Source organism: Hermetia illucens, chromosome 1 (genome assembly GCF_905115235.1).
Source record: "Hermetia illucens chromosome 1, iHerIll2.2.curated.20191125, whole genome shotgun sequence".
Classification (NCBI taxonomy): domain Eukaryota; kingdom Metazoa; phylum Arthropoda; class Insecta; order Diptera; family Stratiomyidae; genus Hermetia; species Hermetia illucens.
In genome coordinates, this window is record NC_051849.1 from 160,116,923 (window position 1) to 160,133,714 (window position 16,792).

The following is a 16,792-nucleotide window of genomic DNA, read 5'->3' on the forward strand; positions in this document are numbered from 1 at the left end:
GGTGACGTCCCCCATTCTCCATACATTGCGTAAACCGATTTCTGGCGTTTGTCATGACTCTTGTTAGCATAGCAGGTGTTATGTTGGCAATTTCTTCTTGGATGTTGGTCTTCAAATCTTGTAGGGTTCTTGGACGGTTCACATAAACACGGGATTTCAAAAAACCCCATAGAAAAAAATCACAAGGGCACAGATCGGGAGAGCGTGCCGGCCATTCCAAATCGCCTCTAATTGAGATAAGGCGCCCTGGAAAGTGTTCCCTCAAAACAGCCATCGATGCTCTTGAAGTGTGTGCTGTTGCACCGTCTTGTTGGAACCAAGTGTCCCCCAAATCCAAATTTTCTAGCCGTGGGAAAAAAAATCTGTAGCATGTTTACATACCGGTCCGAATTCACTGTCACTGTAACCTCATTTTCCTCAAAAAACCAGGGACCAATAATTCCAGCTGAGGAAATTGCACACCACACTGTGACTTTTGATGCAATTCTTGAGGGTTGGTGTCAGCCCAGTAGCGCATGTTTTGTTTGTTAACCGACCCACACAAATGAAAATGGGCTTCATCGCTGAAAAAAACAATTGCACCCTCGGGAACGACATCAAGAAGAAGCTCACACGCGTTCATCCGAGAATTGAAGCACGTTCTGAAAGTTCCTGCACTATCGCCATCTTATAGGGATGAAAATGAAGATCATCACGAAGAATTCTTCTCACAGAACGATCGGATAGTCCAAGGGCAGATGCGTGTTTGCGCGCAGAACGCCGTGGCGATCGCAACATTGACGCTCTCACTGCTTCAATGTCCTCAGGTGATCTAACGGGCCGAGGGACTTCAGTTCTTCCTTTTGTCGCACTTGCAGTTTGTCTGAATGTAGTGACCCATGCAACAATTGATTTGTGGTCTGGGGCGGGAGCCAACGGGGCTAAATTAAAGCGATTCCGAAATGCACGCTGTGTTGCAATAACCGAACATCCGCTTGAAAAGTAAACCTCAACAGCAAAGGCACGCTCCTCACTATTCCAACGCATGACGGCTACTGAACCGTGTCGGGACAAAACTTTACAGTATCCCCTCTTGAACGAGACCACTGGCGCTCCGCTATGACATCAACTAACTGAGTGGCGCGCATTTTAAAAAAAGAAGTTATGCTGCCGCACCCTGTAGTAGAGTCAATAGATATCAAATTAGAAGAAATTAATTTCCGCTTTTTTTTATTTTCGGTCTTTAGTATTTCGCCCTAATCACCTCTGCAACTCGTGCGGGCATCGATTGGTATAAATTTTCAATAAAATCGTCCAGAATTTCATTAAGCCATATCTTTTCTATAGTTTTTTTCTAGATTTGCTTTGTTTCCTACTGATCTTTGTTGCAGTCGCTCCTTCATGAACGCCCATAAGTCCTCTATGGGGTACAAATCTGGACTGTTTCCTGGTCATGGCAGCGACGGTATAGCAAGCTCCTCTTTCCAAGATGTTACCTGTGAATAAGAACCGTACTGAAACAGATAAAAAATTTGACACGGGAAAAATTTGGTTTACTTACAGTACGAGCCCTATGACACGGAGCCGAATCGTCCTGCAACATTACTTCAACAGTGCTTCTGAAGTCTGAATAATGCAATCATCGATAACTTTTTTGTACTTTTCTGCGTCCAGAGCACCGCCTAGAAACGAAAAACTGCCGATTCCTTTGGATGTTATGCAACCCCACATCATTATTGAGGGAGAATGTCGTGTAGTTCGTACAACACACTGGGAGTCAAATCTCTCTCCTTTTCTTCTTCGCACTGGGTACGGACTGTCAGATCCCAGCAAATTGAATTTAGACTCATCAGAGAACACAACTCACCTCCAAGCGTCCACAGTCCAGTCACATGGTTCCAATACCCAATTCAACCTTTTTTCGAGCATAGCCTTCGGCCTTCGGCTTTTTTGTTGGTCTTCGAGCTCTGAGTCTTAATTCATTCAACTGTCGCTGCACTGTTCTCATACTAACTGACATATTTTCCCCTTTCAGCTATTCAGTACGTAATTGAGGAGCAGTGGCAAATCTATCTCGCTCTAATGACCGCTTGGCCCGGGGAGTAATCACCTGCCTCCTCCCGCTCCCTTGTTTTCGTCTCAGACTGCGGTGGTAGCAGCAAACTGCAGGACTCGTTGTGGTCTCCGAGGCGCTACTACTCGATTTCCCATTTCGGTTGGTGAACCACGAACGAGTTCGGGACCTACCTCCTGAACGCAAAGCTCCCACTGTTGCCGCTGACTTGGAGACGGTTGCCGCGAGGGTGGCCATCGTCTGTTGTAGCTCGGTAATTTGTGCAATGTTGGCCAAAGTGTTGATTGCCACGATTTTATTTTTTCTGAACAGCTCTGTTTTCAGGATAAGATCTACACGCCGTTCAAATTCCTCCAGCAATTAAGATTTAATTATTACCACAGCAGGTGTTGTTATTTGTAATATGCCGAGGTATTTGTAGACGTCGTCCGAATCCATACCTACAATTCGGATGTTATTTTGGCTGTATCCTTCGTGGTCGGTGTGTTTTCCACAAACAATTGTTTTCATATAACACTTTTCTAAATCAAAATGTATGCCGATATATTGACATGGATGGTGGTGTCAAGCAAGATGTCGTCAATATACATGACTTAATGTCCATATATTTCGACAATGTGCCGGGTTTAACTTGGAACCGAAGACTCAAATTCGAAGTATTAAATTTGAATTTTCAAACTCCGAATGCGGGCCAGAAAAAATTCATCGATGTAACGCGGACTCCACTTTCGACCTTAACTTCCTCTGAGATCTTACCTCGATGCAGCAGGTGATATTTTGCGCCATAATATGTCGCTCTTAATATTTATTAGTTTTTCCGGTATGCCCCATATGCGTAGATCATGTCAGATACACACACTTTCTTTAAATTAATGAAGAACAAGTAAAGCGAAGATCGAAACTCCAGTTTAGATCAGTAGAGTGTTGATTTGGTCAATACAGGAGGATCCGGTGCGAAAACCCACCCAATCAACCTTGCTTGATGCGTGCTAGGATTATTTTAACTATTATTTTTGCGACGGCACGCAGATACCCCTCCAATTGTCATACTCAAAACGGGCGCCACTATCACTTCGTCCCGCCACTTACTAGGAAAGGTATCGAATTCACAGGATTTCCGTATGAATGGAAATGGCAGATCTGCAGCAACTGCAGGTGCAATGACAAATAACTCTGCGGGGAGACCGTTGAGCTTCGCGGCTTTACTCCCTTTGAGGGATTAAGCTATTTCGTCTACAAAATGGGGAACTTCTCCGGATGTCATACAGTTAAGAACCATAGTGCAGTGTCTTTTCCAAGTTTTCAGATAACTCGGACCGTTAACATCCTTCACATGAGCTTCGAAAGATTTATGACCACATGTAAGGTCGTTTGTGATTCTGTACATACTTCTGAAATCATTATGTTCTGCGGCATCTTTCACTTCCCTAAACAGCGCAATTAAAAATTTCATTTTCTCACCGCTCACACTTTGCTCAACTTCTTATGATTTCGCTGGTATCAGAATTCGAGCGCGCCACCTCCACAGTGGTCAATAGAGCTTTCAGCCAGATCTTATGATGCCCCTTTGGTAGGTGGTCGACGATCTGCGTAGCACCTTTTTGATGGCGGCCCAATCCTCATTGATATTCTTAGGCGAGTTACTCAGTGTATCTGCCGTTCGAACAGCAAGATAGCTCTACCTATCATACAAGCGGTTGATGTTGAACTTGGGGAGTCGCACCTCTCCCACCCTCTCCCCGCAATACGCACACGAACGAAGGCGACAATGAGATGGTTATCCCTTTTGTGGCCGATATCAGCGTCTCTCTTGTTAAGCACATGCAGGAAACAATAGCGAAATCTCGATTGGTCAATTTGATTGCTCGTACAGTGTCGATCAATTGAAACCCAACAGACCTTATGGCAGTCTTTGTGCTCGAACAATATGCTACCAATTAGGAGGTGATGGAAGTTGCAAAACCGAGCTTTCCCAGTGGCATGACGTGGGAACACAATATTTTTTTAATTTGTAGAGATAAAACGGCTCTCATTAGTTGCTTTGTGCACCCAGGGACTACGAACGTTGTTTCGACCGACATGTTATCATACAAAATCATGAAAAATATATCTGAATAAATATTTATGCCTATATTTACACGTAGAAAATAAATAAATTTGTAAATAAATAAACAAAGCAGTTTTGTATGGTAACAATTGATAATCTGTAATGAGTGTCATTCAAACTTTCGATTCTTGGACCGTTTTACCGAATTTCTATTAAGCTAATATCGATTTCAATGACTTTTTTTCCGTGCCTTTATGAAAATTATTTAGTTTTATGAAAATCATTTAAATCGTCGAACGTTCCTGTTTGCCTCTCGTTATTTCCGGTAGAAAATAGCAGACATGGCCCATAAAAGAATTTGTTAGTAGCGTCGCCGCCGCTCAGCTAATTCACAACAGCATACAATCTACTGGAAAAATGACATACACACACACTAGATATGAGATGGGACGGCGCACCAGATGGTTTTGTACATCCCTCCCGGCATCCTATACAAGCTAAGTGACTTCCGAGTCCTTGATCTTGCAGCACTGCAGGTGCAGAATTTCTTTTCTCCCTTCAATGTGATCGACATTAGAGATCGAAGGGTCGGATTTCGGAAATAGTTCACCTAGCAAAGCACCAACACTCTCGCGTCATGTCACTCTTTCTCTCTCACCTTAATTCCGATAATGTGTGACTTCGTGTCATCACTATACTCACCGACGAAACGCCTCCAGTCTTCTTCTTTTGACCGCCTCAACAGTTCCTTGTTGGACGATATATCTCGTCTGTAAGTGCGTAAGTAGGTCGATATCAATATTTATAGGCTTTACTCCGTCTATTACGAACCGCATTCGTTCACTACGTGACTTGGTTCGGGGCCCTTCACTCGGGCCTCCTTAGTATGTCATCATTGACAATACACATCCATTAATTCAACCACTGAATTTTCTGATCCATTTACAAAAGTACACACACAGAGAGGGAAGAGTGGCCGGCAACTGGTAACCATCACTGACATTGACATTCCTATTTAACAGTATGACCTCAAAAGGAGTGTGGTCACCAGCAGACACCATGCGCTACCTAACAACCTTTGCCAACCATTAGCTCCTCTGCTTTGTCCTTACACGTTGTCAATCTCCTTGGTTAGCAGGTAGTTGTATTTTAGAATGACGTTATTGGAATTTTCACGACGGACGACATGTCGCTGTCTAGCGGCAATCTGTCTACCGGCAGCCATCTGGACCTCCTCTTTTTTCGTCAACACTTCCTTGGCACAGCTTTGCAGTTTGCAGCGTTTTCTCTTTAACCTCAACTGCGCCTTGGCCAACTCACCACGTCATTCACTCGTGGCACTCATGTCTCCATCGGATGAGTGTCCACTTTCTTCGCTAGTCTCCTTCTTCCTGTCCTCCTTCTTCCTCCTACCGTCTCCTAATTAGGACTGATACCTCGCAGCCAGTATGATACTAAGTTTTAAGGAGCTGTGGGCATGCTCTGTAGGTTCAGTTAATATTAATCTAACGGTGGATTTAGCCTTGCTTCCCGCAGAGTTTCTAGAGTACAATAATACGGCGCTGCAAGGAGGGGGATGATTTTTAGATTGATTCCCACTATCTTACGTCCCTTAGTCTCAGAATGTCCAGTCTATACCGCTGAGATACCTGCAGAAGTTGGAGAATGTGAAGATGAGAAGTGTGCAATCATTTTAGAATCCAAGCTTTGTCCATTGACGAAAGCAAAAGGTCGCAACTGGAAAGTTAATTCACCTTCGAGGCATGGTTAACGTTTCCGAGCAATCAAATAATTCCGGCTTTCTATGACAAACGGTGTAGCGGCAAATCGTTTGACGCGAAATTCGGTACGTATGTTGGAGCTATGAAGCTCAAGCATGCAGTGAATGCCATCATTTTACACTGAGTTTAAGGGGTTCCTCATATATTCAAGGAGGTACTGTAATCAATTTTTTCCCAAATATAGCCTCGTGGGTTACCAAATCAAAAGGTCTCAATTAGTACTCTTAGAAGCGCTTGGGTCTAATTTCCATCAGTTGGCACGGGTAAAGGTGGAAACAAGACTTTACCACGGTTCTTAGCCGTGTCACGTCTGGCAAAGTGCCGCCTCTTGTGGATGAAATGGTCGTAATATGTGGATACGAACTGTTTTTTCAAGCAGATGAGGAATCATTTCGTCCGTCAATGTACTTAAATGGAACAACGCCCCTGGGCTTGACGGTTTTCCCGCAGAGTTACATGTTGCTTCACTCGTACGAAAATCTTGGAAATCGGAGACTTTTTCCGAAGAGCGGGAGAAGGGGATGATGAGGGTGACAGTCGGAGGGGTATCTGCGTGCTTTCTGTCGCCGCAAAGATTATAATTAAAATAATCCTGGAAAGCATCAAGAAATATCTAGATTGATAGACAGCAGGCTAGTTTCGCTCGGAGTTTAGATCTTCACTTCACCTGCTACTCATCGGTTTCAAGAAAGCCTTCGATAGCTTGAACCGGAGGTATATCTGGAGTACTCCAAGCAGGAGGGGCTTGATGGCGCCAAATGCCATGTGCTGCATCGAGGTAAAATCTCACAGGTTTTTGAGGTCCAAAGCGGAGTCCACCAGGGTGGCATCTTGTCACCAATATTATTTCTTCTTGTTATCGGTGAAGTTCTTCATGCTACCTTGTTCGAAGGACATTGAGGTCAGTGGACGATGACATCTTTCCTTAAATACCTAGACTACGATTATGATATCTGTTTCCTGCCCGGGTGATCGACCTTGGCGAAATGGCTTTGGATTTGGAAAAAGAGACAAGTAGAATCGGATTGAAGATAAATACCAACAAAACCAATATTCTCAGTCTGAAGTATCATCGTACTCTTCCCAACTGCATTGATTGGCAGAACATCGAAGGTGTTGATCAATTTGTATACCTCAGAAGTGTTGTTTCTGCCGACGGCGGGCCCGAAGTAGATGTTACCCGACGCATTAATGGCGCTAGATCCGCTGCTTTGTCTAAAATCTTGAAGTACAGTAATCTCAACATTAAGATCAAGTTAAGACTGTCTTGTGCAAGTGTTCTTTCTGTGTTGCTATATGTGAGTAGCACATAGAAAGTGACCACCTCTGTTACTTAAAAGCTCCAAGCATTCATCAACACCTTTTTGTGTCGTCTCATCGGCGTACGCTGCACTGATACTATTACAAACGAAGAACTTGGTCGGCCCACACGCCTGGTACCTGTTTGCGTTGTGATCGAAAGACGGAATTGGCAGTGAACTTGAAAAGTGCTCATTTAAAGAAAAGACCTACTCCCAAGCACCTAATCGAAATATGATATCTAAACCTCAAATTACCGTGCACCACGATATGTGCCTTAATAAAGTCATCGTCATCGAGAGGCTACGGCCTATTCCGGGCCTTGGCCTTTAGTATGTCCTTCCTTCATCCATTTTGTTCCATCAATGGCGTCCTTCAATTTCGAAATCTGAGCAGTGATGTGCTGTCTTCGTCAACCATATCTGTTCAGCACTTTTGGGGCTTTTTGTTACCTTATGCCTTCTCTTTCAATAGCCATTAGTTATCATTAGTCCGTACGCTAGACGTGGCCAGCCCATTTCAATTTCCGAAGTTTTATTAGTTTGAAGTGGTCAGGGAGTCAAATATTTGGTACACCTCATGGTTATATCTGATTTGCCATTGATCATCCCCTCGTGTAGCTCCTATTATTCTCCTCAGGACCCTCCTCTCGCAGGAATGGCCAGTTTTTCGGAAGTTTGTGTTAGGATCTTTGTTTTAAATCCGTAGCAACCCACAGGTTTGATTATAGTTTTGTATACTCGGAGCTTTATTTTTTTGAGTATGCAGTTGGCGTTTAAGATCGGTAGGACCGAGTTGCGAACTGGATTTGTCAGTTGTACGCCTAAGTATATAAAGTTGTATGCATTTTCCAGGTTTTACTCGCCGATCGATATATTTTGTCTATTAGGCGTAATTTTTCCCGTTTGCGTCATAATTTTCGTCTTGCAACTTTCGTATAAGCTGCTCTAGTGCCAGATTGAATAGTATACATAAGTGCCAGCCCATCTCTTTGTTTTAAACCGACGTTTGACTCAAACGCATCTGTGAAACTATTTTCGGCTCTGACCTGCGCTGTTGTTTCGGACATTGTCATTTTGGTAAGGCTTTTGCTGGAATTCTCAAGTCAAACATTACTTTGTACAGTACATTTCGGTCAATACTCTCATATCCCTGTTCAAAAGCCATGAATATTTGATGTTTGACCATAAAAAGCTGATCATTCGTCGATCTTCTGAAACAAATGTTCATCAACCATCTTATCGGTGTACAGTTTAATTCTTCCTCTTAGAATTTTAGTGAAGATTTTATATTTTAATAAAGTGGTCAAAGGTCAAAGGGTAGTATAGGTCCCAGGGCGAAACGTGGATTGGTACCCACGATGGAGCATAAAACCTGGGAAATGCCTGCTGAACCAACACCAACAGCTCTACTACCAAACCCTATCTCCACCTCCACGTGGTGACCGCTGGGCGCTCTTTTATAACGAAAAGCTGCAGACGGAGAAGGATGAAGGCGAGTCTCCCGCCCCTAAAAACGGGACAAACTGTACCAACTGGTCCTCCAGGTTGGAGGTTGGGTAGGGCTGACAACCCTACACAGAAAACCGATGTTACGAAGCCGCGAAAGGAGCCTCGGACAGGATGGACTTTACAACGACGAACCCGGCAACGACAACGGATTAACGATTTGCGCATTTTCTCATGGAACGTGCGCTCCTTGTACAGAGATAAAGCTGATGAGCAGCTAGCCGATACCCTGTCCCAATATAGGGCTGATATAACAGCGTTACAAGAGATGCGATGAACAGGGACCGGTTTCCTGGAGAAGAGCCGGTACACCATATATTATAGCGGTCATCCAGTAAACCATGTGCTCGGAGTAGGTTTCTTAGTCAGCCAAAAAATGAAACCTGCTGTTATCGGCTTTGAAAACCTAAGCGAACGGCTATGCACTGTGCGCTTGCGAGGCAAGTATAGAAATATAAGCCTCATAAACGTTCACGCCCCTACAGAGGAGACTGCAGAGTCGGAGAAGGATACTTTCTACGAGGCAGTAGAACGATCTCTCGAAGCCTGTCCCAGATATGATATCAAAATCATACTTGGGGATTTTAACAGCCAAGTAGGGAAGGAGCCCGTATTCAGGCGATACGCTGGCTCCCATAGCTTACACGGAAAAACAAATGATAACGGACTGCGGATTATTCAATTAGCAGGGTCACACGAAATGGTTATTGGCAGTACCTGGTTTGCGCGGAAAGCGGTCCACAAACATACGTGGGCCTCTTCAGACGGGACCACTTTCAACCAAATTGACCACGTGTTGATTGAACGCCGCCACCTCTCAGCCTTGATGAATGTCAGAACATATAGGGGGCCAATATAGACTCGGATCACTATCTCGTTGGCATGGTGTTCCGAGCTCGAATAACAATACCACCTACAATCCCCCCTGACAAGCAGGTGAGAGTGAACACTGAAACCATCTACAACACAGTCCTCCGCGACACCTATAAGAGGGAAATGGATTCCGCAATAACCGCAGTCAACAGAGGACCTGGAGATGCAGCATCAATAAATGATCTTCACAATCACCTGAAGAACGTTATCATGGATACGGCCACAAACATACTTGGCCTCAGCCGCAAAAGGAGTCGGAGCGGCTGGTTTGACGATAAATGAAAGCTAGCAACGGAACGGAAGAATGCCGCATGCCGAGTAATGTTGCATTCTCAAAGAACGCGGGCACGCGCAGAGACTTATCACCAACTCCGTCGAGCGGAGAAGCGACTTCACAGACGGAAAAACGAAGTCTGGGAGAACCAACAAGTCTGTGAACTAGAACAGTACAGGGAGCAACCGCACCAGGCGCGGAAGTTTTACCAACAAGTCAGCAGGATGAAGCCTTATACACCTCGATGCTCATCCTGCCGAGACAAAGAGGGAAATCTGATTTCCGACAGAATGGGCATATTGGAGCGATGGGTTGAGTACTTTGATGAGCTACTGAACAACCAGAATATCGGCGAGTTGGAGGTCCCGCCAACTGAAGACGACGGACAAATACTGCCACCACCAAGCATAGAAGAAACAGTCCATGCAATTCATCGGCTTAAAAATCGTAGGTCGCCAGGAACCGATGGAATTACAGCCGAATTGGTTAAATATGGAGGCAACCAATTACACCAAGTGGTTCATCAACTTGTGTTCAAGGTGTGGGACAGCGGATCAATGCCTGACGACTGGCAACGAGGCATTATCTGTCTCATACATAAAAAGGCAGATATCACACAGTGCAGCAACTATAGAGATATTACATTGCTGAGTACCATCTATAAGATATTTTCCGCTATCTTGCTAGGCCGGATAGCCCCATAGGCCCAGAACATAATTGGCCCATATCAAAGAGGCTTCACTCCAGGCAAATCAGCAACAGATCATATTTTCTCTCTGCGGTTTCCGGTAAGTCATGGAAAAACTGTTGGAATATGCATTTCAGTTGCACCATTTTTTCATCGACGCCTTTTATAGCATAGCCAAGGTAAAACTGTACACGGCCATGAGAGAATTCGGTATTTCGACGAAATTAATAAGACTAACTAGGCTGACTCTGACCAATGTGCGAGGCCAGATAAAAGTAGCAGGATGACTCTCAAGACCATTCGACAGCAACAACGGTCTACGACAAGGGGATGCGCTATCATGCGTCCTCTTTAACCTGCCCCTCGAGAAAGTGATCCGTGATGCTGAGGTAAATGCAAGAGGTACGATTCTCTTCAAGTCCACCCAGCTACTGGCCTATGCTGACGATATCGACCTCATGGGAAGAACCACCCGAGACGACAAACTGCCTTCATCCAGATCGAGCAGGCGGCGCGAGATCTTGGGTTGCACATCAATGAAGGCAAAAAAAAATATATGGTGGCAACGTCAGCACCGAAGACGAATCAATCAAGAACATCAAACCACACTGGTCAAACAGGAGAAATAAGGATAGGAGACTACAACTTTGAGACCGTTGACAATTTCCCCTATCTAGGGTCGAAAATCACAACCGATAACAGCTACGATGAAGAATTTTTGGCCCCCTACATGAGGATTCCGTAGCCTACACAATGACGAAATCTATGAGCGATACCATGACCGTCCGGTTGTGGATAAAATCCGGCTCAATAGGTTACGGTGGGCGGGTCACTTAATCCGTATGGATGAGGCTGATCCCACCCGGAAAGTCTATAAGGGCAATATCTATGGTAGAAAAAGAAGACGAGGCACACCCTGCTTAAGATGGAGCGATGGCGTAGGTCAGGACCCCAGACAGCTTTTAGGGATATCGAATTGGTGGACCTCGGCGCAAAACTGGGATGTCTGGAGTTCCTTATTAAGGCAGGCCTAGACCGAATACCGGTTGTTGCGCCGTTGATGATGATGATGAATAAAGTCAATAATTGGATATTACCATATTTCAGGAAGTCGCTGGAAACTCCTAGAAGATCTCCTGCAATAATATAGGCAACAATAGGCATAACATAGACATAGCAATACTTAAACTTTTGATAAACATTTTACTGTAATCAATACTAATTGGCCAGTTGTCTCGTTAGTAAATAAAACTTGTCATAATCAACAACTTAATTGGCCAGTCCTGGACAAGCTCATCTAATTCATCCCATGCAAAGCGAGCATTTTAACTTTTCTGACTTAACTCGATCCAGATCAGTACAAAGTAAAAAAACAAGGTAATGTGAGTAAATACGAAACATTAATTAACAAGTCATCATCTCATATTCCTCATAATTCATTAATATTGTAGTTTTGCCGTCATCTCCTCGACAAAAAACGCTATACTGCTTGGGGCGATTCAGCTATAGCAAAATTGCATCAAGCAATTGCACTATGGGGACGAGCTGGCTGAATGAATCTTCTCAGCGAGCGCTGGGGAGTCGGATCATGCGTACGGTGAGAAACTATCTCGTTTTTACAACTGCTTTGCGTTTCGTTTTCCGGATAATATCTATGTAGTATCATTTCAGATTCTTAAAAAGATGGAAAGTGCACGAACTGAGTGTTTTTCAAACAGCCTCACACTGGGCGCTACTTAGAGCGGTTCTCAAACTTCCATTGGGCCCCGGCTAAAGGGGCAACCACTCCGCTGAATTGGGCTCGTCTCTAGGCTCGAAATCCGCACAGCATCCGAGCTCCATGGCGCTTCACTGACGGAATACGAGACTTGCGCAGCGCAACCGGCATGGGCACTTATCAGCCACATGAAAACATCAACGAGCGGTCCCAGTGTCCGAAGGCGGAAGTCTTAAGAGAACCGGGCCCCAGTCCCCAAACAGACAGACGTTCGGTGACTATTAGGAGCGATGGACATACGTTAAGCTCAGAAGAGCCTAGAAAAGCTAATTGCAAGTTGGGTTACGCTCGACTCCGTTGAGAAGGTTTGTCTTGGTCTCGTGGAGAAGAAAACTGGCTTCGAGCTTGAATCTTGCAACCGTCCCCCGGTTTTTTGGCGCCGCGGCTTAGCGTTTGGCTTAGCTCAGCGTTTGAGATTGTAAGGTGTGTGGAACGTATGTGTTTTGGGGCAGCATCCGCTGCAATGTTTGTATAAACCTCGAGTGTGAGAGGAGCGGAATTCTGCGGGCCCAAGGAAAGGCGTTTGTTTTCCAGTCAGCAGCGCCTGGAATGAAATTCGTCCAAGAAGAGAGTTCGAAACTTGTAACGAACAAACAGAACATTAAGAAGTAGAGGGAAGACGACGCGAACAAGAGGAACAGGAGGAACAGGAGCAAGAAAAAATACCTACAAACACACGCGACCGGCCAGGTGAACCAGGTGAAGCCGAGATACTTCTTCTTGGTGGTGTTCCGGTGCTCTGCTTTGCTTTGCGCTCGAGAAGCGCCTCGTCTCGTCCGTTACCGTCTTACCTGCACGCGAGGAACTGAAGTCAGTTTTGTATTGTATATCACCCACCTTGGGGCAGAGGAGTAGTCTATTCGGGCGGCAAACATATTCAGACCGGCTGGCTGGCTCTCTGATATGTTGCCATTCTTATGTTGATTGTGTTTTTGTCGGCGTTGTCGCGGTTGTCGTCGCGGTTCAGTGTTTATTGCTGAGGGGTGTCCTCGAGGAATTCGCCTCCCTACATCAAACGAATGCTCTTTCTTGCTAGTTCTGGGCATCAGAATTCGTTCACTGAAACCAGTGATTAGACTGAGGGAGAGCCCACTGGCCGAATTCATCTCTTCGCAGTCAAGCTTCCTTTGCCCGAGTGACCTTTCAGGAGGAATTTCTGCGATAGCGAAGCATCGTGACCAGCGGCAGATAGTACTGAGCGCGATTCACATGAACATACGCTGAAGAAAGGTTAAGACACGGTCCTTGGACAGTGCGCTCGGCTTCGTTCCCAACAGGACTACCTACACACAACATCGCCCCCGTGAAGTTTCAATCATTATCCCTCGAGTGTCGTGAAATTTGTTAGTGTTTTGGTTCGGGCTCGCGTTTTCTGGGCGCTTGTGGCTGTGTAATCGCAAAGGCATATTTGTTCTTTCGTTATTGTTTTATAACACCGGGAGTGTACCTCTGCATAGTGTGGAAAATTCGGCGGAAAAATCAATATAAGAAAACGGAAAAAGGTTGTGGTCGTTGTCGACGTTGGTTGCACTCGAGACAGCTCAATATTGTGTTCTTATTCCGGGCGAATGTTACTGCTCCTACGTCCAAGACGATAGCACGGCTTGCCGGGCGTCACGATTCAAAAGGTGCGGCTCCAGCCTGCTCAATTTGAATGATTTTCAAAGTGCAGTTGCAGATTCTCGATGCTCGATAGCTATTGGGACGAATAAATAAACAAATAAACAATCGACAGTATCTAATTAAGAAGCATAAATGCATCTTGAGTGGAGTATCCCGCGCTGAGCAAATTACCCGCGGAGAGCTGTATGAGATAGCGATACCTTGCGAACTGCGGAAAACAGGCGGCGAGAATAATAAGGGAACTCAACTGGAAACCTGTGGGACGCCGCTACAAACGAAACTGCATGTTAACGGTCGCGAGCAAGTGATAGATGCACCGGAAAGAAAATTGTAAGGAAAACGTTGCGGTTGATACCCGTATGTGGTGAACTTATCGCCAATCCCTTGCACGCGTTGAATACCACGTTCGATTTATCGTGTAAATTATTTGTTGATAGATACATACATGGTCCCCCATTTGTCTTATCAGCGCGAATGATACGAGAAGTGAGTCTTTTTGAACATCTTTTCTGGTGATAGATTGGATGGTAGAACTAGCCTCTGGGTTGAATAATAGCACCAAAGAAGGTAGAGAATTGAAGAATTCAACAGGCGAGTGAGTACCTACTTAGTGCCGAAATACCTTGCGAATCAGTGCCAGTGATCTACGTGAAAAGAAGTTTCTTAAAGTTGTGAGAGAAGTGATCTCGTGATTCTATCCATCGTCAAGTTCCCTGGATTACAGTTCAGTTAAAAGTGAAAACAAGGCATCAAACAAATGGCGGAAAAATAAGGAGTCATCGATATTAAAAGGTGAGTTTTGGCAATTTTAAAGAGGTAGATACGAGTAGATTTCTAAATGACCAAGGATATTCTCGCTATTTACTCGTTTACTAAGGCATATGTTGCTTCCTTCCAGGGGAATTGTTGTTAAGAAGAACTTTACATAGTTTCAATCTTCAGGAAAATATTGTTTTCTTGACTGTTGGCTTTAAATTCTTTTTAAAGATTTAGCCTTAAAGCTTTAAATGTCATGGTTAAACATCAGTGTCAGGATTCATAATATCTTCCTTAAAATCGATCAATTCTTGAAATGGGTTTAACAATATATTTATTCTGCTGAAAACTTATTGGCGAGTGGTAGCGTGCAATTGCAGGCTACTTGGCCACTTACCCTAGTTGGGACAGAGCTGTACTTGTATAAAACGGACACAGATTGTGTCCTTTTTTGTCAGTCAATGTTCCACCGGCTACTCGCCTGCATCTATTGTATCATCTACTGAGGCTATCTTCCGGTATTTGGTTAGTATACAAAATGGGGGGAGCTGTTGAGGACTTTTGCTGAAGATATTGAACGTGCAAATGATTCATTGAAGATGACCTCTCGGAGTCATTTTAGTTGCAAGTCTGTGGGAGCCGCACACCGCCTTCCCCTTAGGACGCCTGCAGATAGTGAAGTTCATCACCCCGGTTTTCTTCAGGAGACAAAGCTTCGCCAGAACCCATACTAGGGTTTTCATGTCACCTTGATGCATGTCAGTTAAACCCTCAGGATTCCTCCAAAAGATTTCCGGCTGCCGAAAGGAGTTAAAATTACTTCATTCAAAAGCATGAATCCTAGCTACCTTGTGGTTCAGAAAATTTTTGAGTACGGCTGGTATGATGTGCTGCCAAGTGGAAGCAGCGCCTTGTAGTGTTCCCACTCTACCTGACATAACATGATATATCCGTTAGGTGTTGGTAGCACTGTTTTTCTGTCAGAACATATTCCTAGGATATGGTTGTTATTTTTTTGAAAAGTTGAGCCAGTTTTATCTTTGAATTTTCCGAGAACATTGGCAGCTCTATCCCTTTTCTATGATCGTTTGGATACCAGTACGCTACGCCTATCTGGTAACCTTTCTTTTCTTTTTGTAATTATGAAAGAATATAGTACCATTTTAAAGACGAACCTGGAAATCATAACTTCATCTTGTAGGAGCCAACTAGTTTTACCAAGGATTTCCAAATGAAACATAACCGTACGATGAATGCCTTTTCAAAGGGAGTGCATGACACTCTTGCCTTCCTTAACGTAGCTTCAGTAGTGCTTATTAAAGGATATGTCGAGTATGGAGTATGACCACCTATTTCCCAATGGCTCGTGCGGATTGCTGTGAGCATTCACGCGTGTCTAGCTCATAATCTTTCCCTACCTTGGTTTTTCGTAGAATGGCCAAATAGAATAGATTCCGCTCCTCAGCGATACGTAGACTGCATCTGCGGGGTAGTTGAAATTGGGACCCCTTTTAGCCGGTTCGTCGGTTCGGAACTCTGAGGGAACAGGCTTTGGGCGTACCGGGCGGACTTAGGCTGTCAGTCAAAGTAGCTATATTTTGCTTAAGCGTCAGATCACACTTCATCCGCCAATAAGCCTCTCGTATCGCCAGTGTCTCCACCAAGAAGGCATTGGTATATCTTGGGGAATGTTTCTGTTTATTTTTGATTCTGCAGCGACAAATATGGTATCATCTTCTTTTTCTTTACCCCTTTGTCCCGTTCACAAGTGAGGTCGGCTCGTTATGCTCAGTGGTGCCATTTTGTTCTGCCAAAGGCCTGATTTGGATGCAGTCGCCAACCACTTCACCACCATCAATTGTTTCGACCGGCCTTTTGGTCAGTTACCATCGACTTCGATATTCAGACCAATCTTAGCAAGCGAATTCTCGTTTATGCCATCTACAGGGCCACACCATCGAAGATATCTTTCTCGTAATTTTTCTACGATTCATGTAACCTCATATCGATCACGGATATCAGCTTTTCGGATGTGATCAAGTGATTATGCCACTAGTACAGTCAATATCTTCGTCTCCATTACCCCGAGACTCCATTCAATGCCTTTTATAGT

The 16,792-nt window shown here is 44.5% G+C and overlaps 1 protein-coding gene across 1 annotated transcript in view; it reads left to right on the forward strand.

Annotated features, from left to right (window-relative positions):
* Positions 1–12,503: 12,503 nt before the first annotated feature.
* The window catches only part of LOC119647262 (protein turtle), a 792,821-nt gene continuing 788,532 nt past the window's right edge, over positions 12,504–16,792 (forward strand). Inside the window, exon 1 of the mRNA XM_038048144.1 lies at positions 12,504–14,715. The gene's annotated coding sequence lies outside the window, so the exon portion shown is untranslated. The remainder of the gene's footprint in view (positions 14,716–16,792) is intronic.